A 24,854-nucleotide genomic window follows, 5' to 3' on the forward strand; every position below is an offset into this window, starting at 1 on the left:
TGCACTCCCTCCAAGGCTTCCTAAAGTATGTTGCCCAGAACTGCTCCAAGTACTCCAGATGTGCTGAAACCTGGGTTTTGTATAGCTGAAGCATGACTTCCACCCATTTACATTCCAGCCGTCAAGTCATAAAGGCCAGAATTCTAATAACACTTTTGGTTATTTTCTATATCTGTTCATTATATTTTATTGATCTATATACTTGGATCCTCAAATCTCTTTGGACCTGCAATGTTTCTAGCTTTTTTTAAAGAGTACAATTTTTAAAACCATTTTAGAGCCATTGTGGATGACCTTGCACTTGCCTACGTTGAAATCCATTTGCCTCAGTTTTGCCCATTCACTTAATCTGTCAATATCTTTTTTGTAATTTTATGCTTTCGTCTATGCTGCTTACACTGGCACTACCTATCTTGAAACATTTTGAGTAGCATACATTTTACCTGTCAAACTTCAGGTGTTAAATTTTTCTGTTTCAATTGTATTTGTTCTGAAATTTTATGTTCAGAAGATGGCAATAAATCACAATGTACAAGTCAATTGTGCCAATTTTGTATGGATACAATGTTCAAATCAAAAGGAAAGTGGGTAGACAACTTTGCAATAGGAAGTTGGTAAGGTAGGAAATCAACCAACCTAGAATAGATGGCCATCACAATAAGATGTGAGTCAATGTAATTTCTTGCAGTATTTTTAAAGAACGTTGCAACTTATTTTTTCCACAAAGATAAGGACATGCAACTGAAATAAAGCTTGTAATGCAATTGACATTAACAAAATCACAATAATAAAGTAAGTAATTAACCTTGAATCAGAAAAAAATTGTTAAATTTTGATTTAGCGGCTCTTCCCTTAATTTCAGTCATAGTGCATAAATTGTATAAAAACCAACCATAATTCCGATCCCTGTTCATACTTTGTGTGTGCTCTGCTCGAGGGCACACCCTTGGCTTATTATCTGCTGATGTTTCATCCTGAGTGGCTTTCTTGGTAGTTTTTGTCAGTGGTGGTTTGCCATTGCCTTCCACTCTCAGGGGAAGCCTATCTCAGCCAGAACAGCCATGTTGTTGGTATCATTTTGGAATGTTGGAAGCTTTGCCTGTTAAGATTTGCCTGATTGGTTTCTTTTAAAATTTGAATGGTCAAAATGTTGAAATCTCAGTAACTCATTTCTGGATTTTTTTTTAAAAGAAATCATTTCTTTAAATCAAGGGGATTTGCTTGATCTCAGAGGAGGAACTATTCTCTTTGAATTTTGAAGAGTATAAATTAATTAGGTGCCCACAGTGTTGAAGAAAAAGGCCTAGGAAAATAGAATTATTTAAAATTTATTTACAGTGTATTAGTTCGTTCTTAGGAGTTCTGTTATTTTATTCATGCGAGTTAGGTAGTAGTATGTGTACTCTAAATTTATAATTATAAGACTGCTATGTAGATATCTGTTCACGTTTTGTAAAATAAATTTACTTTGTATTTTAAAATTAAAGCAAGGTCAGTTGTGATGCTGTAGCAGCTTCAATGACTATGGGCGGAATCAGCCCAGATTTGTGCAAAGTCTGGTAGCGGTCCGGAAGAAAGTCATTTTACTCACCGGCCACAGTGGTGGGTTTTAGCACCGTATCATCCTATTCCTGCCTCATTAACTATACAGCCACAGGAAACACGCCGTCTCTCTAGTGGGCGGCCTCCAATTTGCTCACCGCTTCCTCACATGGTGCCATTTTTAAACTGCAGCCGAGTGCACACTTCTCAATGCTTTCAGCCCAGGACTGCTCAGGTGAAAACGTGGCCGCAAAAGCCAAGAAGAGTGCAGCACCCAACACTACCTCCCCACCCCTCCCCCAAAATCAATTCACTGATGCACCCCTGGGATGCCTTCTGGACATTGTCGGAGCCCGTCATGACGTCCTCTACCGCCGGTCTATCTGCAGAAGGTCCATCAGTCTTACTCCAGCTTGGGAAGTGGTCAGTACCAATGCAACAACAAGAGGTCGGCCATCCAGTGCAGAAAATGGATGAATGATCTTGTCTGTGCCACCAGGGCAAGGCAACCATCTTATCATTCTAAACTCACACACTCACAAGGCCCATCTCACATTCACTGCCAGCTCAAGGGACATCAGGGACATTCTCTCACACACATCCTCACATCTCCATCTGGCCTCATCTCCTCTATAGACTGCCTCCTCAGCCCTCACCATCTTGAGGCCACTTGCACAGATCAACGTGCCCCCGCACACACCCTGTGATACTCCCCTTCCACAGTACAGCCCTCACCCTGCAGCCTCTTCCCTTGCCTGAGGCCACTTCTCCCCTTTTCCCAAGCAAGCCCCAGCCTTGCAGCCACTGAAAAGCCACCCATGCCTACGCTGGTCTGGTAGGTAGAAACTTGCCTGTGAGCCCCCCTAAAAGTGATGTGATGTTGCCTGCGAAGCCTGATGCTGACGACCATGAGTGCTGACTGAAAGGGAAGTGAACCTCGAAGTCCCAAACCAAGTGCAGCTTGCCGGGTGCATGTCTCTTATGTTCAGTTGTGAAATGCATTGGAGCGCAATCATGCCGCGTGCCCGTATGATCCAGCGTGGCGGGATGATTCTGGTGAGTAGGGTTTATAATGAAATGCTAAAGTATTGAAATTAGATTCCTGATGTGCGGTGGGAAAGGCGGCCTACCATTGATGGGTGGAGCAGATGATTGCAAACAGGTTTCACGATGACGTGAAGCCGATTTTTGGCCATCTCGCCATATTGTTCTCCCCCCCCACTCCCAACCTGCCATGATGCCTGATGCCATTGGGGCCAGAAAGTTCTGGCCTATGTGAATTCTTAGAGGCATACCATATGTCCAATAACTAAAACCACTTACTGGAAAGGGTTTGCTGCTTGGTTTCCTGGGCATGCAACCAAAAGCCTGCCTAGGTTTCAAGGCAAGGACCAATGTATTTGGACTTGCCATTAAGAATGATTGCAAAAAAAAACCTAAAATAATCTAGTATAGGAAAATTAGAAAAGATCCAAAAATGTAACACCTTAAATTGAAATTTTCTATGTTTAAGATAGTTCCAAAAATGTTTGCCTTCAGATACAGTGAAATTGTGATGCGACAAACTTGGATGATATAAAACTCCAGTTATTTCGAAGTTGTCGACCATTTCCGCCGGCAGAATAGCAAATCCCATAGAACAATGAACCGAAATTCTGCCCTGATGATTCTTGATCAGCCAAACTTGCCTCAGCTTATCATATGGCCGGCTCAACCAATCAGAGTGGCATTAGACCACAAAGAAATGCAAAATCATGGAGCGCTGAACAAGCCATCATTTGACATCAAGACTTCCCTGTGAAAGGATGTGCAAAGCCTACAAGTATGGCTAAATCTGTGAGATAGTTAAAAATGTTGATTGGAGAGAAGGTGAACTTGATACTTGATAGGAAGTGGAAAGCAGATATCGTGAAGGAGTGGGATAGTCCACCATCGAGTTTGTCCACCATTATGAAACATCTTGGAATAGTTCGACAAGCAGTCATTCTCTCACGTTATCGAGGGCATAGAGAAGAAGCAGGAGTACAATCCAACTGTTCTAATGGCCGTGTTCATGATGAAGAAGGCATAGAAGATGGTGACAGAAGCCACAATTGCCAACTACTTCAACAACGTTGTGTGCAAACAAGTTCCTACTGCGCGAGATGTTGAGAACGAGGAGGGTGAGACCGACCAACCTGATGATGAGGCACTTTTCACTTGTCTGCTGGAGGCCGGCATGGAAATTCCAGCAGAGAGAACTAGGGAAACTTACATGAAGGTGAGCGCTGCCGTATGCGGCATGATGGAACTGACAGATGATACAATTGTAGATGCAGTATGTTATCCCATTGAGGAGGTTGATGATCCTGAAGAGTCCAAAGGATACATACTTTACTTGATGCCACAAAGGCCATAGAGATGACTCATTTGGAGTTTGACTCATTGGGATTTTACTGTACAGCTGGATAAATCTTAATCTTGAGTTCATGAGATTCCCAAAGTTGTCTCTTTGAGCAGAAGAGATTCAGAAAGGTTACAGGCTATTGTTCCCAGCATGTATTAGTGCCTAAAAATTGAGGATTTTTTCACTGATTGACAGCATGCTAATTATGTCTTGTTCCCTCAGGGGATGTCGTTCAGAATTTACAATGAATGAAAATCCACAAGGATCCATTTTTAGATGCAATGCCTGTAACTAAAATGTGATTTCTTTTTGTACAAACATCAAAAAGTTAAAATGTGAACACTTCAATTTTTTTCATGAGATACTTATTGCATATAGGGAATAGTTCAGATGGAGTTCTGCAAAACACCCATAGCCCATAAAGCTGTTTTTTGCACGATTACTGTGAATGCAACCTCATTGTGTTATCTGTTTTGAAAAATTATGCCCATTTTCTCTCTAAATTAATGTAGGTGGATGTGGTAACGTCATGAGGTAGAGGTGCTCACATGATTTGAGAGCAAATATGCTCTTGAAAGTTTTAATATCTTCAGGATGTATGTTAATATTCATTGTGGGTTAAAACTAATTTTGAATGTTTCTCAATATTTTTCCTTTAGAAATGTATTAAGGTGCCAGCCCAAGATGACTAAATTTTTCAGCCCTAGGGGAGAGAAAGATTATTTGTGAGGTGTGTAATGAATCGCAATTTTGCAGCTTAAGCCCAAAGCACTAAATATAAGCACTTACAATGTGCTTTGGTTTACTGTCAGCAAATTGTCACCATTTGCTTTGTGCTTTTACATAGATAATTTAATGGCAATCATTAAAGCTGCATATGCTGCAATAGCTGTAATGAATAAGTAAAATCCTTGCAGTAGATTGAATTTCTAAGTGACAGGATTACACCGGCAAAAACAAATCAGTTTGGAACCTTCTGAAAAATCAATATTTTATCCCTGATGCTATTGAATTTTCCTTTGTGGTATGTTTATCGGAATTCAAGTCCAGCAACCGGTTTTCTTCTGTCTCCCAACGTGAATAGGCAAACGTTTACTGATTGCTATCAGAAATAGTGGACAGCACACTATGATTACTCAGCTTGTTTGTATCAACAAGACCACCGTGAAGGAGAAAAATAATCTATACTTACTGAACAGTGCAATTTAGAAATGAAATAAATTTCAGTATGATGAAATGATGCTTTGTGTAGGTCCTTTACATCAGAGGAAACCAGTTACACCACTGTCAAAAAGTGAAATGCACTGTACTGAACCTAGGGAAATATTGTTAAATGAGGAAATTCACAACAAGGCTTGAGGCCACTGGTGTCTCTTTTTGATCAGTAACTGAGAGTAGCTTGTGGAAGATGACAGGAGTCTCCAATAAAATCTGGTGCAGTGAACAAACTGCCTGTGGGTACTGGCTGTATCCACCATTATATTACAAGTGTTTCAGGTAGGGGATGAAGTGATCGCAGGCTGTAACCACTAACCCAAAAGAAACTTTATTTTTTGATACTCACAAATCGTCAATCATGTTTTCGCATATACTCAGCATATAAATTGGCACCCCTGCCCCATCCCCACCCCCCATCCCAATTAGCCATGACATGCTTTACTTGCATTAGTATGAAGCCTCAATTTTTGACCCCAAAAATGGATGTTTTAATTTCCGGTAATTTCTAACTGGTTGCAAGTTGTCAAGCACGCAGTACAGACTCTATTTAAGATACGGCCACATAGAGTAGACCCCACTTGACGCATATCTAAGGTGGTGACCGCCCACACACATGCCAGTGGTTCACTTTTATACTTGATGTATAAGTTGATCCCATGTTTTTGGATGGATTTTTCGAGGCTTCAAAGGTTGACTTAAATGCTGACATCCAAGGTAATCTTTTTTTAAAAAACTTTCCCAATCGAAAATGAACCAAATACCATTTTAAATTTTTTCCCAAATTCTTTTAGTATTCCTTCTTCAATATTGACTGAAGAAAAAGTCAGCTTTCACAGTTAAACAAAACCTTCAACCTTTCAGATTTAACTGTAGAAAAGGGGATGGAATCTTTCTCATGTCTCCTTTTATTTATCCTTTTTCTCACTTGAATCAAGTTATAAGTTCTGGTGTTTGCTACTCGGCCCCATTTGGAAGAAACGGCTAGTAAAACATGTCTTTAATTTTATTTCTAGTTTAGCAGTTGTTTTGAGTTCTAATACAACTATTTTTTAAAAGTTCAAACTGAATTTTTGCCTCATATCCTCGCAAACATAACTTGGGCTGAACCTTATATTTCATGAAATAACCTCTTCAGTGGCTTTCAGAGTTGTACCTTGGATAAAATAAATCTACACTTATATCTTTAACTTAAAATGTAATGCAGTTTTCATATTTATCCAATGCTGGGTGCGCAATCTTAAATTTTAGATTAGCTCTGATTGTCTCCAAATTTTTTAGTCCCTTCCTCAAACCGATTTTTAAAAATCTTTGATGTTTATGAACAACACCCTGCTTTAACAATGGAGGATGAGGATCGTGAATGATGGTGGAGGAGGAGTCGAATTCAACTGATGCTAATTGTTGACAGCCTCCAGTATCAACTATGCAACTCCCAATCTTCCCCTTCTATCAAATCTGTGAGGGGAAAGCTCTTCTCGGTGGGAGGCCTGCTGGAGTCACTGGGGCTCTAGATATACAGGCCCAGGTACCTTATGCACCCCAGCAACTGGCCAAACTTTGTTATTAATTTGCATGGCCTCCATTGCTGCCTCCATTCTCTCTAATCACTGCTTGACAAGGTCTGGACTTATCTTTATAGGACGAGGGAGAAAGCAGGGCATAGTATTACTGTTAGCCTTCACAATGCACCTACTGTGGCAGTAAGGGGAATAGTGGCCCAGGTGGTTACAATTAAAACAGGGCAGCCTTTCCCGTTAACAAGTTCCTGGATGGTACTTATGAAGCACATTAGGATGTTTTACTATGGTAAAAGTACTATACAACTACAAGTGGTTGCACACATTTGCTTTACATGCGAAAGGTCCCTGGTTCAAAACCGGGCAGAAACATTAGCTTGGCCTAAATAGCCAAGTGGTTATGGTACTGGGTTTGTAACCCCAAGATCAAGTGTTCAAACCTCACAATGGCAAACTATGAAACAATATAACTTCATCTGAAACAGATGGAAACGGGTTTGTACTCGAAAGAGTTACAAGTGGTTGCACACATTTGCTTTACATGCGAAAGGTCCCTGGTTCAAAACCGGGCAGAAACATTAGCTTGGCCTAAATAGCCAAGTGGTTATGGTACTGGGTTTGTAACCCCAAGATCAAGAGTTCAAATCTCACAATGGCAAACTATGAAACAATGTAACTTCATCTGAAACAGATGGAAATGTGTTTGTACTCGAAAGAGTTACAAGTGGTTGCACACATTTGCTTTACATGCGAAAGGTCCCTGGTTCAAAACCGGGCAGAAACATTAGCTTGGCCTAAATAGCCAAGTGGTTATGGTACTGGGTTTGTAACCCCAAGATCAAGAGTTCAAATCTCACAATGGCAAACTATGTAACTTCATCTGAAACAGATGGAAACGTGTTTGTACTCGAAAGAGTTACAAGTGGTTGCAGGCTTGGCCTAAATAGCCAAGTGGTAATGGTACTGGGTTTATAACCCCAAGATCAACAGTTCAAATCTCACAATAGCAAACAATGTAACTTCATCTGAATAGCAACAGATGGAAACGTGTTTGTACTCGAAAGAGTTACATGCACCTGTCTCTATAAATTGGCTTGGCCTAAATAGCCAAGTGGTTATGGTACTGGGTTTGTAACCCCAAGATTAAGAGTTCAAATCCCACAATAGCAAAACTATGAAATAATGTAACTTTAGGGGCTTGGCCTAAATAGCCAAGTGGTTATGGTACTGGGTTTGTAACCCCAAGATCAAGAGTTCAAATCTCACAATGGCAAACTATGAAACAATGTAACTTCATCTGAAACAGATGGAAACAGGTTTACTCAAAAGAGTATCAAGAGTTCAAATCTCACAATGGGAAACTATGAAACAATGTAACTTCATCTGAATAGGAACAGATGGAAACATGTTTGTACTCGAAAGAGTTACAAGTGGTTGCAGGCTTGGCCTAAATAGCCAAGTGGCTATGGTACTGGGTTTGTAACCCCAAGATCAAGAGTTCAAATCTCACAATGGCAAACAATGTAACTTCATCTGAAACAGATGGAAATGGGTTTGTACCCGAAAGAGTCTGTGGCATTGGTGGTTCAGTGGTAGAATTCTCGCCTGCCCCGCGGGAGGCCTGGGTTCGATTCCTGGCCAATGCAAGGCTCCTTTTTAAAGGGCTTGGCCTAAATAGCCAAGTGGTTATGTTACTGGGTTTGTAACCCCAAGATCAAGAGTTCAAATCTCACAATGGCAAACTATGAAACAATGTAATTTCATCTGAAACAGATGGAAATGGGTTTGTACTCGAAAGAGTTACAAGTGGTTGCAGGCTTGGCCTAAATAGCCAAGTGGTTATGGTACTGGGTTTGTAACCCCAAGATCAAGAGTTCAAATCTCACAATGGCAAACTATGAAACAATGTAACTTCATCTGAAACAGATGGAAACGGGTTTGTACTCGAAAGAGTTACAAGTTGTTGCAGGCTTGGCCTAAATATCCAAGTGGTTATGGTACTGGGTTTATAACCCCAAGATCAAGAGTTCAAATCTCACCATGGCAAACCATGAAACAATGTAATTTCATCTGAAACAGATGGAAATGGGTTTGTACTCGAAAGAGTTACAGTGCAGCCTTTTTAGGCTTGGCCTAAATAGCCAAGTGGTTATGGTACTGGGCTTGTAACCCCAAGATCAAGAGTTCAAATCTCACAATGGCAAACAATGTAACTTCATCTGAAACAGATGGAAACGTGTTTGTAATCAAAAGATTTACATTTAAGGCCTAAATGGCCAAGTGGTTATGGTACTGGGTTTGTAACCCCAAGATCAAGAGTTCAAATCTCACAATGGCAAACTATGAAACATGTAACTTCATCTGAAACAGATGGAAACAGGTTTGTACTCGAAAGAGTATCAAGAGTTCAAATCTCACAATGGCAAACTATGAAACAATGTAACTTCATCTGAAACAGATGGAAACAGGTTTACTCAAAAAGAGTATCAAGAGTTCAAATCCTCCTTTCCAAGTGAGTGTTAAGGTCACAAGCACCTTTAACCTTCTGTTGAAATGATGAATTTCAATACGATGATGGAGGTCAACTCTACAGATTTCCTGCTCAGTAAAGCTTGGCTTAAATAGCCAAGTGGTTATGGTACTGGGCTTGTAACCCCAAGATCAAGAGTTCAAATCTCACAATGGCAAACTATGAAACAATGTAACTTCATCTGAAACAGATGGAAACGTGTTTGTACTCGAAAGAGTTACAAGTTGTTGCAGGCTTGGCCTAAATAGCCAAGTGGTTATGGTACTGGGTTTGTAACCCCAAGATCAAGAGTTCAAATCTCACAATGGCAAACTATGAAACAATGTAACTTCATCTGAAACAGATGGAAACGGGTTTGTACTCAAAAGAGTTACAAGTTGTTGCAGATGGCTTATGTGTGAATCCACTAGTTAACAGCAAGTAGACTATGTAAGCTTAAAGGGGCAACCTTTTTTTATTTATTCATGAGATGCGGACATTGCTGGAAAGGCCAGCACTTATTGGCCATCCCTTATTGCCCTTGAGAACTCAGTGATGACCTGCCTTCTTGAATCACTGCAGACTAGGCTTGCATGATATAATTCAACAACTGGGCTTCTTTTGAATAAAGTGTCATGGAGTTCTGCCCTAACCCAACCAGATCCATGACCTAGTGTTACTGCAATGACCATAGCCAGGTTTCTGTCAGGCAGGAGGAGGATAAATCTAGAGACCGGGAAATCCATTGGCATGGTTATACATGGTGACATGTTAACATTGTTTTTTGGCACTATTTCTGCCTCTCAAAATTATTCCTCTATGGCAGGTGATTAGAGAAAACGAGCATAATATGATTTCTTGCCGTCCTTTCATTTTTGAAATCCTTTTCCAATGTAGAATAAGACCTAGAAGGTTAAAACTAACAATCTAAGTCCATTTAAAAACAACCTTCAAATCAACAAGTTATTTCTATATGGCTTAAGCTTCACTTTAAAACTGAAGTCTGACTGCAGTTCTTAATGCTGCACATGGCTAATTCTGTCGGTGAGTTCCTTGTTGCTAGTATATCATTTTGATGTGCAGAGATATGTCCAAGAACAGGTAAGATGTACAGAGCAATGTGCCAGCAGCACATTGATGATAATTCGATAAAGGTTGATAAATTGAGTTGCCATGCTCTGGTGAGAGGATTTCGACATGTTAACAGTGAACATGAAAGGAACCCCTAGCGGTATTATGCTTAATCATAGCATGCAGCAGATCTGAAACCAAAGATCATTCAGTTGCACTCAGTACCTGCAGCATTTTATGTAAATATGCAGGCCATATTCTTTTGTCTTTCTGCTGTAGGGCCCAATGTTGCAATACAAATGCACTTAGCAATAAGAAGCAGAAGGTGTTGATAGATGTAAAAAAAAAATGGGGACAGAGTCTCACCATCTATTCTATTCATGAGCTATTTGGAAAAGGGTTGTGCTTATAAAATTTTTGGCTAAAACCAAGCAATAGCATGAGGCAATGAGTGAAAGGGAGAATGATGACATTGAGAGGGAGCAGGACTAATTAATGCGCTAAAGATTGGTGGATGAATTTTCGCATGGATATAAGAAATGTGTACATGATGCAGGGTGCCTATTAGTAAAAATAGAAAAGGATTTGAATATGACTTTTGACCATTCACTGAAAGTATTCAACATGTTAAGGCTATTTGGTGACATTGAAAATTAAAACTGCTTATTTTAACCATGTATAGATTAGTATTGAACCCATTTTAGGAATACAATTGCTTTTCCCTTGGTGGGTTCTGTGATGAAGATCAGCACATGGAGGATGGAGAACAGAAAGAGACTGAGGACTGGCTGTTTCCCAACCAGCACTACAAGTGCCACTTCCACTAGGGGCATCCAAATGGGGAATCAGACTTGCAGCTCTGATCTCTTGGAGAAATTTCAAAGAATGAAAGCGATGAGGCTCAGTGCTGTAAATTACGAGAAGACTTATTGAACCAAACTTGTTCCTATTTGAGAAAAGATGACCAAGAGATCATATGTTAAAGTTTAACATTAAATAGAAGGTGAAAATATTAGTGCTAAAAGAAAGGCAGAAGCTTGAAATAGGGCAGAATTTAGAAAGAAGAGGAATGAGCTGGCTGAGGTGAGCTGGGAAAAGAAATTGAATATGGACTGTTCATCAACAACAGAGCTTTTTAAAAAGGAGATTGCAAAGAAGTTGAATAAATATAAATTATTATAGAATCATTATACTTTAAGTACATTATGCTTTAAGTAATGCTATAGATACATAGAGGTTAAAATTTAAACAAAAATTGAAGATTTCACTACTCATATCCCACCCCCCATCATTGCCTGTCAGAAACTGGGTGAGGAAGATGGCTAAAATGAGACTGATTGCTTACATCCTCTGATCCCACTGCCCTCCTGATATGTGACAATCTTAATTTTCTCTTCAGGTAATATAATAATTGAAACTAATCTGTAATTTTAGTTGATATGAATAGAAGACCAATCACTTTTTCCTGTTGGGAGAGGGAGCATGGGCCTAAACAGGCCCAGCAGGTAAGTTTGACAAATTGTAATTGCATTTCTTTTTTGGCCAAGAAGACAAGGAACGTTCCTGCATGCCTCACAAGGAAGCCTTGGACCTGAGCTCCCCCCCCCATCCCAGTTTGGCCTCAGCTGCAGTCCCAGCCCCACCCCTGATTTTATTTCTGGAGATCCTACCCCTAACAGCTGGAGACCATTCCCATGGCTGCCCAGCTGCACCCACCTGCTGTCGATCTGCTCCTCCCAGCTGGCCAGGTAGTTGATCTGACCAGAGTTGGGCAGACCTGTGGGAAAATTTAAGGAAATGAGACCCAACTATTAAGATTGGCTGGGCCTCCACAACTCGAGATACAGCACCTGTTTCAGAGCTTGCGTGCATCGTACCAGAACCCCCTTTAAAATTGGGGTCGTTAAGTATTTAAGCAGCAAAACCAAATAGCATATGGGAGTCTGAAAATAAACTATACATCTGAACAATTATTTTTCACACTGCTTACTGTATATGTGGAACAGTGTGTTGTCAAATGAAGTAATGCTGTGTTGGGAATAGTGTTGAAGGTTATAATAACTAGATTATAGGTTTTCAAACTAGAATTCCTACCCATTAGGAGGTCCATGAGGAGATTCAAGGGGTCTCAAAGTTTATCACACGTATTTCAGCCTGTCATTTTTGTCATTCAGCTGTATTTTTTCCATCTATTGATTTACAAACACATCCCTTGCATTGCAGGGAGCATGTTTCCCCCTGTCGGCTTTGTGGGGGGGAGTGTGGGAGCGGGTGCCAGTAACCGGCCTTCTGATTGGCACCCCCGGTCGGGGGGAAGGCATCGCCATTTTACATGGGCGAGCTAATTAAGGCCCGCCCAGCATGACATCTGCCAGGAAGTGCTATGCGCTCCCTGCGTGGAGAGGGGGGGGTGAATTCCCTTAGCCAGGAGTGCGCTCTTTCGCACACGCGCAAAAGAGCACACAGATCTCCCTGAGGCAAAGTGCTGCCTCAGGGAGATCGGCTGACATTCAAAAGTTGACAGAAAGGTAATAAAAAATTTTCCCTGATGTCCCCTCATGTGACACTGTCACATGAGTTGGGACAAGTCCTTAACTTTTAGTTAAACATTTGATAAACATTTAAAAGCCCTCATGAAACCTTATCCTGCCTGTGGGTGAGGTTTCATGCTTTTTCCGAGGCCCGCCTGGGCTCCCGGCCTGCCTGCCAACTTTAAGGTTGGACGGGCAGGCCCATCAATCAAGTTAATTAGTTTTTAATGGCCTTAATAGGCCATTGACCGGAAAAACTTGCTCGTGGTATAACAATGGAAGCACTGTTTCTCTTTGCGTAGCTGACGTAGTCTATGTAGACACAAATTTTGAAAAGCACCGTATAAGACAGATAATCCAATATTCCATAGATCACGGTGACTATTATTTTGTTGGCAAAGAAGGGAATGAATGTTCGTGAAAAGCAGCTAGCTAGAGTTTGAATGGAAGATTTACATTCATATAAGTGCCTTTCATGACCGCTGGATGTCTCAAACTAAGGAAGTACTTTTGAGTCACTGTTGCAGTTTAGAAAACACGGCAGGCAATTTGCACACAGCAAGCTCTCACAAACCACAGTGTGTTAATGACCAGATAATCTGCATTTGTGATATTGATTCCAGGATAAGTATTGATTGGAATACTGAGGATAACTCTCCTGATCTTAGAAATCCACGGAATCTTTTACATCCATCTGGGAGGGCAGACAAGGCCTCGGTTTAATGTCTCACCTGAAAGACGGCACCTTCAACAGTACAGCATTCCTTCAGTACTGCTCCAGAGTGTCAGCGTAGATTTTTTGTGCTCAAGTCCTGGAGTAGGACTTGAATCCACAACCTTGTGACTCATAAGCAAGGATGCTACCAACTGGGCCATGGCTGACACCTTTTGAGGATCAATAGGCACTTGAGGACTGTGCCTCACATTACTTTGGATCAGACCTTTTGCTTATAATTAAATGGGGAATAATATATGACAGTTAAATTGAAACATGGGCCTGCATTTTACATGCCCCTGCTGGGCGTGTTTTCGGCGGGGGAGCACGTAAAATAGGGTGGGTACCTAATCTCAACCCAAGCTCACCCCCATAATACAGCGGGGCATGGGCAGATGCCGAAATCACCACATTTAAATAGGTAATCAAGGGTCAAGTAGGCTTATTACCAAGCCACTTGACTCTGATTATATACTGCCCATGCCATAAAACGTTTCACATGGGGAGTCAGGCAGGAATCTGCAGCCCAATTTCTTTTTGTAAATTAAATTTTTTTAAAGGGCGTGAAGGAGGTTGGTTCTGTCTTTGAGGGCTAACCTTTGCAGATTATGAGGGGTGCCCCCCCCGCCAAGTTGGAACACGCCCCTTCTTGCCCACCTGCAGCCTTAAACCCACCACCACTACCACCCTACCCTCTTCCCAGCCTTCCCCGAACAAGATGACAAGTTGAGAAGGAAGTATTCAATGAATGGCATGACACTAGGAAGTTCTGAAGAACAAAGGGACCTTGGCTTGTGTGTCATAGATCTCTGAAGGTGGTGGGGCATGTAGTGAGGTGGTGAAAAAGGCATAGGGGACACTTGCCTTTATCAATCGAGGCATAGATTACAAAAGTAGGGAGGTCATGTTAGAGTTGTATAGAACCTTGTTGAGGTCACAGCTGGAGTACTGTGTGCAGTTCTGGTCGCCACATTTAAGGAAGGATGTGATTGCACTGGAGGGGGTGCAGAGGAGATTCACCAGGATGTTGCCTGGGATGAAACATTTAAGTTATGAAGAGAGGTTGGATAGATTTGGGTTGTTTTCGTTGGGGCAGAGAAGACTGAGGGGCGACCTGATCGAGGTGTACAAGATTATGAGGGGCATGGACAGGAACAGCGGCTGTTCCCCTTACTTGAAGGGTCAGTCATGAGAGGACATAAGTTCAAGGTGAGGGGCAGGAGGTTTAGGGGGGAGATGAGGAAAAACAATTTTACCCAGAGGGTGTTGACGGTCTGGAATGCTTTGCCTGGGAGGGTGGTGGAGGCAGGTTGCCTCACATCCTTTAAAAAGTACCTGGATGAGCACTTGGCACGTCATAACATTCAAGGCCATGGGCCAAGTGCTGGTAAATGGGATTAGGTAAATAAGTCAGGTGTTTCTCACGTGTTGGTGCAGACTCAATGGGCCGAAGGGCCTCTTCTGCACTGTGATTCTGATTCTATGAACATCTTAGACTTGCTTGTTGATCCTTCTTGTTCCTTGTTGCAACCCTGACAATGCCCACTGATGGCAGTTCCCACAGGGCGGGACTTCCTCCCCAGTGAGGGGCGGAAGTCCCACTTGGCCCTCGTTTAGCCCCCCCCACCCCCCCACCCCACTCCAAACAGGGCGTTATGGCTTCAAAATGGGCGGGCGTGGAGCGAATTGGCTCCATGCTACCTCTGCTTCTGGGGTTGAGGTGGGGGGGAGCTGTGGGATAGGATGGTGGGTGCGAGCCATCAGCACCCCTGTAATATTCAGCCATGATCTGTCAAAGTATTGATAGCATTTGTTATTCTATGCCTTCTGGAAATGCACAGGTCACTATAGTGTCAGTTACTAGTCTGTAGCAGAAACTACAGCTCACTGCAGGACTAAATAGGCTGCGCTGATACAGAAAGTACTTTAAACAAACCTCAATCGTTACATTAGAAATCTAATAGAACACAGTCAAAATACTATATTCATGGGATGCAAAGTTTTCACAAATTCAGTTTTGTTTCTAGTGACTAAAGTAATTAAATGAAAGGAGGATTGATGTTTCTTTAAACAGCATAATGATGGCTGCAATGTTCAAATATCAGGTTGTGAACTTGACTAGCAGCATTTTGCCACTGTTGAAATGGCAGTTGTTACCTTGTACTGCCCACAACAAAGAATTTACTGAACAAGTATAAGAGCATTAAGTTGGAGTCCTGAACATTTGGCTCGTGTGGTGATGAGGATTTTGAAATTTGATTCTGATTTTTCTTTTTGGAAAAGCTTTTTTTTGAGGTACTTGTGGTTAGAAAAGGGACAAGTCTAAAAAATCCCAAATGTATGTGCATCTTACCATTAATTTTTTGCTCTTTGGCTTCTCTACGCTGCACTAATAGGTTGATGAGAGCTAATTTTCAAACATTTACCATTGTTGTGCTTTAATTGGCTTATAGAAGATGCACAAGGATAAGTCTTTGTTGAATCACCCTTGAAAGAAGCATTTCACCCCCACCAGATTGTGCTGAGATTGAGTATCTCCCTACATGGGGAATTATGGACACACGTTTTCATTCTTCATTGATGCGCTGTTAGAATTTGTGCCTCTGATCTGTGTGAAGAATTCCAGGTGCTAACAATGTGTACTGTAACATTAGTTGAACCTTCAACACTTCTGAATTTACCAACAAAAAAAATCTCCCTCTGCCACTTCATGTCATTGGGTTTAAAGAGTCTATTAAGTCCCCAGTTTCATTCTAGCCAACATTTTTAATTTAATTCCAAATGATTTGCCAATGACTTTTAGGAAATGAATGTTGTTGTCTATACTTATTCTGACCTGTGTGTAACTCCAAATCCACACTGCTTTGATTGACTCCACATTGCTTCCACATTGCCTCTGAAGTGAACTAGCAAGACATTCAGCTGTATTAAACTGTAACAAAAAATAAGAATAAAAAGAGGGATGGGCCACTCAGCTGTGACATGGGCCTCAAATTCTGACACAATGAAAGTACACCCAAACGAGTCAACTCTGCAAGGCCCTCTTCACTAACTTCTGGAGACTGGTGTCAAAGTTAAGAGAGCTGTCCTACAGACTAGTTTAACAGCAGCTTGATTTAGGTATGATTCCCTGAATAAGAGTATCAGTTAATGTCCCAGACTGCCCCACCTTCATCCTTGGATATGTCCAGTCCCAATGGCAGGACTGATCCACCAATGATAAACAGTCAGGCGGGATGGCCTTGGGAGTCCTGAACATTGACTTAGGACCTCATAAAGCCTCATAGCTTCAGGTCAAGCAAGCAATACCCACCTTCTCTTGATGTTCAAAGGCATTCCCATTGCCAAATCCCTCACCTTGATATCCTCACCATTGACCAGAAATTTAATTGGGATACCCTCATAAATGCAAAGGCTACTAGCCCATGTCAGAAACTGGGTGCCTCATCTCCTGACTCCCCAGAGACATTCTGTCACCTACAAGGACAAGTCAGATGAAAGTGTGATGGAATACTCTCCATGTGGCTGCATCAACACTAAGTTTAACAATCCAGGATAAAGCTGACCACTTGACAGGCAGCCCTATCCACTACCTTAAATGTTCATTTGTGCAGCAAGTAATATTTACAGGATGCACTGCAACAACTTGCCAAGGCCTCTAACTGCACCTCCCAAACCCATGACCTCTAGCATCTGGAAGACAAGGACAGAAGGTGCATGGAAACACCATTACCTCCCCCATCACTCTGGCTGAGGCATTTCTTCTTGCTGCTGTGTCAAAGTCCTGGAACTCCCTGCTTTACAGTGCTTGGGGAGTACCTTCAACATATGGACTCGAGTGGCTCAAGAATACGGTTCACCACCACCTTTCAAGGGCAACCAGAAATGGGCAATAAATAGGGACACCTGTAATCCTGAGAATGAATGAATGAGAAAAAAGCTAATCCTGTTTCACTTATATGTAATCCAATACTATGTTTTGCCTTGCTAATGCTATAGTCATGTGACATTGGTTTGCACTGGTCTAGGTGAATTAGAGATCACTTCTTTGCTACATGCATATATGAGCCAAATACTGAATAAAAGAAATAGCAAGAATTTGCTTTAATAAAACCAAAATATAGCCGTCCTTTCTCTGATGCACAGCATTCTTTGCACCTGAGGCACCAATTGTCTTGAGTATGAAGTGGGCCAGATTTTCCAGTCAGCGGTGCATTAATGCCACCAGCCACTCATTTAACATTTAATTTCTATGTAGTCTAGAGCACCTGGAACCTGCATGAACAGCGAAAGCAACTGAGCATCTTTTTAACCATTAAGACTGAAGAATTGTTAATGAGGTGTACAAAATCTGAGCCAAGAAATGTAAGCTAGAATACTTAATTCAATGCCAAACCATGTACAGAAAAGAAGGGGAAAGAAAGGTGGGATTGAGCGAGAGAAATAGAAGTAACAGAAAAAGTTTTTAAAATTATTTACTTTTTTATTTTTTAAGTCTACGACAATAATTAAAACTGAAGTGTGACTCCACATTTATAAAAGTTAGCTTGCCATGCCAGAGAGGTTGTTTGGCAGTAATTAAGACTTGCCATGTTGTTAAAAGAAAACTTATGCTTACATTAACAAACCCTAATATTTTTTGACAAGTATAGTCTGCATCGAACTCCGAAGTACAGGAACTTTATGCCATTTGATGTATTTCACTGCAGGGAAATTCCTTCAGCAACCTCCTGATTTCTGCGTTTAACTGAATATGTGCAGTCACTGAAAGTTGCTGTCTAATCTATGCTTTAATAATGGTGAGCGCGAAGAGCCTCAGTTTTTACCACACAATTCCGGTCATTGCATCTGCTAGCATATAATTTCATTTCCACTTGACATATTTAAGAAGACCTCTCCTGGTGCTCTGCTCACTTCCTACATAACATTGGGTACATTTTTGCTGGTGTTCTGCTGTTCACTCACTGTAACTTCAATGAAAGAGTTGCAAAAACCCTGAAAAAGTGTTGTAAACTTTCACCCCCATTACACATGTGGCTATACAAGTTCCTAATGCACTTGTCTTATAACCACACTGTCCCTTCCAATCTAACACCACTTGTTGAAGTAGTGAATATTTGACGAGTGTACTGCTTTGCTCATTGCCTAATTCTGTACTTATTAGCATTGTTCTGGTTGGAACTCATCTAACTGCATTAGATCCTTGTTGATTTAATTGTAGTTAAATATTCAGTTGTATTGAACTCATGAAATGACGTCATTTCTTGATTAGCAGCATGTTTAACCTCATTTCATAGCAATACATTGACCGTGTATTCTTAGACAGCACCTTCCAAACCCACGACCACTACCACCTAGAAGGACAAGGGCAGCAGATAGATGGGAACACCACCACCTGGATGTTCCCCTCCAAGGCACTCACCATCCTGACTTGAAAATATATTGCCATTCCTTTACTGTCACTGAGTCAAAATCCTGGAATCCCTTCCTAAAAGCACTGTGGGTGTACCTACACCATATGGACTGCAGCGGTTCAAGAAGGCAGCTCACCACCACCTTCTCAAGGGCAACAAGGGATGGGTAATAAATGCTGGCCCAGCCAGCGAAACCCACATCCCGTGAATGAATGGATAATAAATAAATAAATAAATATTCACTGAATGAGCTCCAGGTTATTTGCTTACTTTTACCAAACTGAGTTTTTCTTCTACTCTTCTCTGTCCCTCTAACTCACTTTCTCAAAACACTCCTTAAAATCCATCATAATAATCATGCTTTTGATCGTCTGACCTTGAATCATCTTTTGTGACTCCGTTTCATATTTTATGATGCTCCTATGTAGTGCCTTGGGATGTTTTATTATGTTACAGGCACCTATATAAATATAAGTTGCTGTTTCTAATCAGAATATAATTAAAGATAGTCTACATTCTTCAGAATGAGATCTCAAAAGACGATGGGTGGAATTGTCCCAGATTTGCACTAAGTGCGGTAGCGGGCAGGAGAAAGGACATTTTACCTGCTGGCCACAATAGTGGCTGTTCACGCTACCTTGCCCCAACCCCGCCTCATTAATCATGCAGTCCTGGGAAAAACGCAGGGTTGCTGGCTGGGCGGCCTCTCATTCCCTGCCCCACCATCACATCAGGCCTTCAGTAAACTGTACATCATATTTAAAGGCTGCCTCTGCAAAGAGTGAGCACTTTTCAAGGGATAGGAAGCTGCTGCAAATTATTGGCTGCAAAAAGAAGGAAATGTGCTGCCCCCAGATTTAGTGATGCCCCTCTCGAATGCCTTCTGGACGCAGTGGAGGCCTGCCGTGAAGCCCTCTGCTGCCCCACTTGGCGAAGACCAGCAAGCAAGGTCACCAATCCAGCATGTGGGGCCGTGACAGCGATGGTCAGTGCCAACACCCTGCAAAGAGGACAGCCACCCAGTGCTGAAAGAGGATGAATGGTCTTCTCCGTTCTGCTAGGATATGTCACTCTTCTCATCGCTCTCAACTCTCTCACTCTCAAACCCATCACACATTCACACCTCAAGGGACGACTAACACTCTCTCACACACACACTCACATCTCCATCATGCTCATATCTGCTGCTCGTTTCCCCATCTTGTCCAAGTCTCCGTTCACCATGCAAACATTCCATGCAGTGCCATGTGTCCTGCTCACACACTCTCCATCTGTTTTCATGCATGGGAAGCTGGCTCACAGCAGCAAGGAGAGGTTGCTGACTAGGGGTGAGTGGTCCACATTAGGCCCCTCACTCACTTAAGGGAGCACGCCATCCCACTGACTGGTGAGGACGTGGACTGTGCCTGCGGCAACGGTGAGGTCAGTGTTGAATGCCCACCTGAGGATCCTGCACAACATCATTCCTCTCTCAACACGACTGTGAGAGCTCTCTCTCCTGCTTTTGACTCCGCTGCCATGCACTAATTATCTCTACTTTGGTTCACAGGGAACCCTGTTAAGTGACCGACGCCCTCAGCCAGCCACTCCCTCAGCTCCATCCAGGTCCATACCTCCAGCCAAGAGGACACCTGCATTGAAATGCTGGAAATAAACAGCTTGGAAGATCCATCACAGCGCTTACCCACACCCTGCACCAGCGCAGAGACGCACACCTTGGTGGCACCTAGATCTAGAGTAGGCTCGGATTCACAATCTGGTGGTCACCGCATGGACACATCTCTGTAGCAAGAGGAGGCAGTTTCAGCCAAGCTCCCCGGAGAACTGTTGGGGAAGAGGCACCTGTGAGGTCTGAGTCAGATGACGAGCTTCTGTATCCGGTCTTCCAACTCATCTTGGAGAGTCAGCAGGAGGCGGGGTAACATCACGCAGAGCTGTTAGAAGCCCTCAACAGAGTGGCACACATGTCAGAGGAGTGCGTCCGCCTGCTCTCTGATGAAGTAGTGCCCACATATGAGTGTATGGAGGTCTCCGTGAGAAGGGTGGTGGACGCCATGAAGACCCTGGTCCAGCAGAATGCAAAAATGTGTGCAGACCTGCACTCCATCACAGTAGCCATGGGTGAGTTCCTGCAGTGACAGCATGAGAGGGAAATGGGGCACTTGATGTCCCTCCAGGTGCTCCTTCCTCTCAAGGGGTCAGGCCAGGGCCCTCAGACATCTGACGGGAGGAGAAGAGGCAGATGGACACCCCTGGGAATCTCAGGCTGTCCTCTCTCTCTGAGTCCCCTTTGCCTGTGATCCCCCTCAACCCCGTCCTCTGTCACCACAGAGGGAGCAGCTGGCCCACATGAGGACTCCCAAAGCAAGCCGAAGCGCGGATGGTTGCTGGGGCCTTGGGAGGCAGACATGGACCCTAGGGACAGAGGGGAGGTAGTGGTCCGGGAGGTTAATGTGGATAGCAGTTATGCAGTGCAGGAGACAAATATACAGTGAAGTGAGACAGTGTCTGAGATTCCAAATAAGTGCTTGACTTCCATTTTCAGAGAGGAAGTTATTATTGGGATAAAGAATTACCAACAGTACCTATAGATTTGTAAGTAGAGGTTATTATTCAAATAATGGAGAAAAAAAGAAATTTGATAAGCCTAAGGGTGTTAAGGAAAGCAACATTTGGACTTTGACCTTAAGGCTCAGATTTTCATCTACCAGGTAGGAATTGTGAGTCCGGTCATTTTCTGATGTTGTGATCCCTCTTGCTGCCCAGTAGTGCCTGTCAGGGCTGCCACCCAGTTCGCTGAGTCATCTGCTCAGCACTGTACAGGAGTGTTAGACCCCCTAACCCTCAGCTCTCCTGACCCCACACACCCCCACCCAACCTCCATTCCCCTCCCTCATATCCCCCCAAGCCCACTCACCCAGTATCCACTACCATCAGAACTCATGAGCCCAAATTGGAAGGAAGTAAAATTGGTAACAGGAAATGGTAGTGAGACTAGAAGGCAGGAGAAACAAAGCAGAGCATTGAGTTTCGAATGCCGAATGATGTCAAAAAGACTAAGTTAAGGGCACTCTACCTGAATGTGTGCAGCATTTGCAATAAGGTAGATGATCTAAAGGCACAAATAGAGGTACATGAGTATGATATAATTGCCATTTCGGAAACATGGCTGCATGGTGACAAGACTAGGAACTGAATATTCAAGGATATTTGATGTTTAGGAAGGACAGACAAGAAGGGAAAGGAGGTGGAGTTGCTCTGATAATAAAAGATGGGATCAGTGCATTAGTAAGGGAGGATCTCAGATCAGAAGAAGTGTATGGATTCTGTTTGGGTGGAGCTAAGAAACAGCAAAGGGCAGCAGACACTGGTTGGAGTAGTTTATAGGCCACCAAATAATAATGGTAATGCGGGACTTGGTATTAATCAGAAGATGAGAGAAGCAGATAGCATGGGTAATACAGTAATAATGGGTGACTTCAATCTGCATATAGACTGGGTAAACCAACTGAGCACCAATTCTGCGGAAGACGAGTTTCTGTAGTATGTTAGGGGTAGTTTTCCAGAACAGTATGTTGAGGAGCCAACTAGAAGACAGGCTATCTTAGATCTAGTATTGTGTAATGATAAAAAGCTAATTAATAATCTTGTAAAAGAACCTTTAGCAATGAGTGACCACAATATGATAGAATGTTACATTACGTTTGAAAGTGAGATAGTTTACTCTGAAGCAAGGGCGTTAAAATTGAATAAAGGAAGTTATGAAGCCATGAGAACAAATTGGCTGAGGTGGATTGGGAAAATACATTAAAAGGTATGACTGTACATAGGCAATGGATAGTCTTCAAAGACTATTACATAACTTACAACATCTATACGTTCCTTCAAGGTGCAAAAACCCCAAAAAGGTAAGTCAACCATGGCTGACATAGGAAATTAAGCATTGTATAAGATAAAAAGAAAAGGCTTATAAAGTTGCCATAAGTAGTAGTAAACCTGAGAATTGGGAGGTTTTGAGATTACAGCAAAGGAAGACCAAGAAACTGGTAAAGAAAGGGAGAATAGAACATGAATACAATCTAGCAAAAACATAAAAATGGACTGTAAAAGGTATGTAAAAAGGAAGCATTTGGCTAAGACAAATGTGGAGTTGAAGGAAATTAGTATAAGTAAGAAGGTTGTATTGGAGATATAAATGGGACTGAAAGTTGATAAGTCCCCGGGACCTGATATTCTGCGTCCCAGAGTGTTGAACGAGGTTGCTATAGAGATAGTGGAGGCATTGGTGATCAATTTCCAAAATTCTATGGATTCTGGAATGGTTCCTGATGATTGGAAGGTAGCAAATGTCACCCTACTATTTAAGATGGAAAGGAGAGAGAAAACTACAGGACTATTAGCTTTAAATCAGTAGTAGGAAAAATACTAGAATCTATTATAAAGGATGTGATAAATGGATACTTGGATAAAGATGATCTGATCGGGCACAGTCAGAATGGATTTGTGAATAAGAAGTCATGTTTGACGAACTTGTTGGAGTTTTTTGACGATGTTGCTAACAAAATTGATAAAGGAGAGTCGATGGACGTAGTATACTTGGATTTTCAGAAGGCTTTTGATAAAATCCCTCACAGGAGATTGATTAGCAAAATAAAAGGACATGGGATAGGAGGCAATGTACTGGCATGGATTAAGGATTGGCTTTTAATTTACTCTGAATCTTACTCTTAAAGAGGCCTGCATTTCCAATATTGTCATCCTTCTATGCCATAACAATCCTGTGATTTTATGATATCTGCTCCTTCAAACTTCAATAGCCTTTAACTTGTGGAGCAACACCTGATTTCCTGCCCTCTAACAGGCAAACTTTCAGTCATAATTTACACCAGGAGTTTACCTTAATTGTGCTAAGAATGCTGACTGCAGAACTAAGTGTGACGTTGGTGCACCAGGGTCAGGTGTGCTCTTTTGATATTATCCTTTATGATTATGCTTCTGAATCCAGATGTTGTGGGGTCAACTCCTATGTACTTGAACAGATTATTTAGGTTGTCATTTGAGTGCATTGTATTGCTGAAGGTTTCCTGCATTGTCAGAAGTGATGTTTTAGGATAAGACAAACTAAGTTCTGTCGAAGGGTCATGAGGACTCGAAACGTCAACTCTTTTCTTCTCCGCCGATGCTGCCAGACCTGCTGAGTTTTTCCAGGTAATTCTGTTTTTGTTTAAGATCCCTATCTGCTGTTCAGATGGGAATAAAAGATCACATAGCTTTATTTTAAGAAGAACAGGAATTTTTGTGTCTGAGCTAATGTTTTTTCCTCAACCACCAGAAACTGATCATTCATTTCACTTGTTTGTGGAACTTTGATATGCCCAAAGTCTGTTAAACTTTTGACATCATAACAATGATGACTGCATTGAAAAAGTAACCCAGTGCTTGTAAAGTGCTTTGGGATATCCTTAGGATATTAGAAGGTATTATATAAATGCAAGCGACATGCCCTCTACGTTTTATTTAGTCCATGGGTGATTTGTTTAAGTATGTGGGCCTTTTAAATCTTTGTACCTGGCTACACATGAGGTAACAAGTGCGCAGCCTGTGGGGATGTTTTGGATTGTCGTGGCACTGTGCAGCTTAGAGGAAGAATTGAATCTAAGTTTGCTCCTTCCTTCTTGTTATCCACATTGCAGGAAAGGTTTGAGGAAAAAGTATTAGTCAAATAAATTACACCTTTCTATTCAGCTTCTTTCTATATGGATGTATATCTAAAAATAAAATAATTAGGGTTTAATCTGCATTGATGCAGATATGTATGATGCATTGAAATGATTAAAGTTTTGATCAATGCAGTGAAATTCTGTCCTGTGTAATTGCAACAGACAACCCAAGATGTTGCATATAAACTTCGGCTTTAAGCGGAACTTGTGCAAACTGTAGCAAGATAATGG

The 24,854-nt window shown here is 41.9% G+C and overlaps 1 protein-coding gene and 1 non-coding gene across 2 annotated transcripts in view; both read left to right on the forward strand.

The window, feature by feature from the left end:
- Window positions 1-24,854, forward strand: part of LOC121276579 (band 4.1-like protein 4B) — a 222,466-nt gene that overhangs the window by 118,169 nt on the left and 79,443 nt on the right. The gene's annotated exons all lie outside the window — the stretch shown is intronic.
- Window positions 8,239-8,309, forward strand: trnag-gcc. The gene has a single exon. It is a non-coding gene; the product is annotated as a tRNA-Gly (tRNA).

This window comes from Carcharodon carcharias, chromosome 3, assembly GCF_017639515.1.
Source record: "Carcharodon carcharias isolate sCarCar2 chromosome 3, sCarCar2.pri, whole genome shotgun sequence".
Lineage (NCBI taxonomy): Eukaryota > Metazoa > Chordata > Chondrichthyes > Lamniformes > Lamnidae > Carcharodon > Carcharodon carcharias.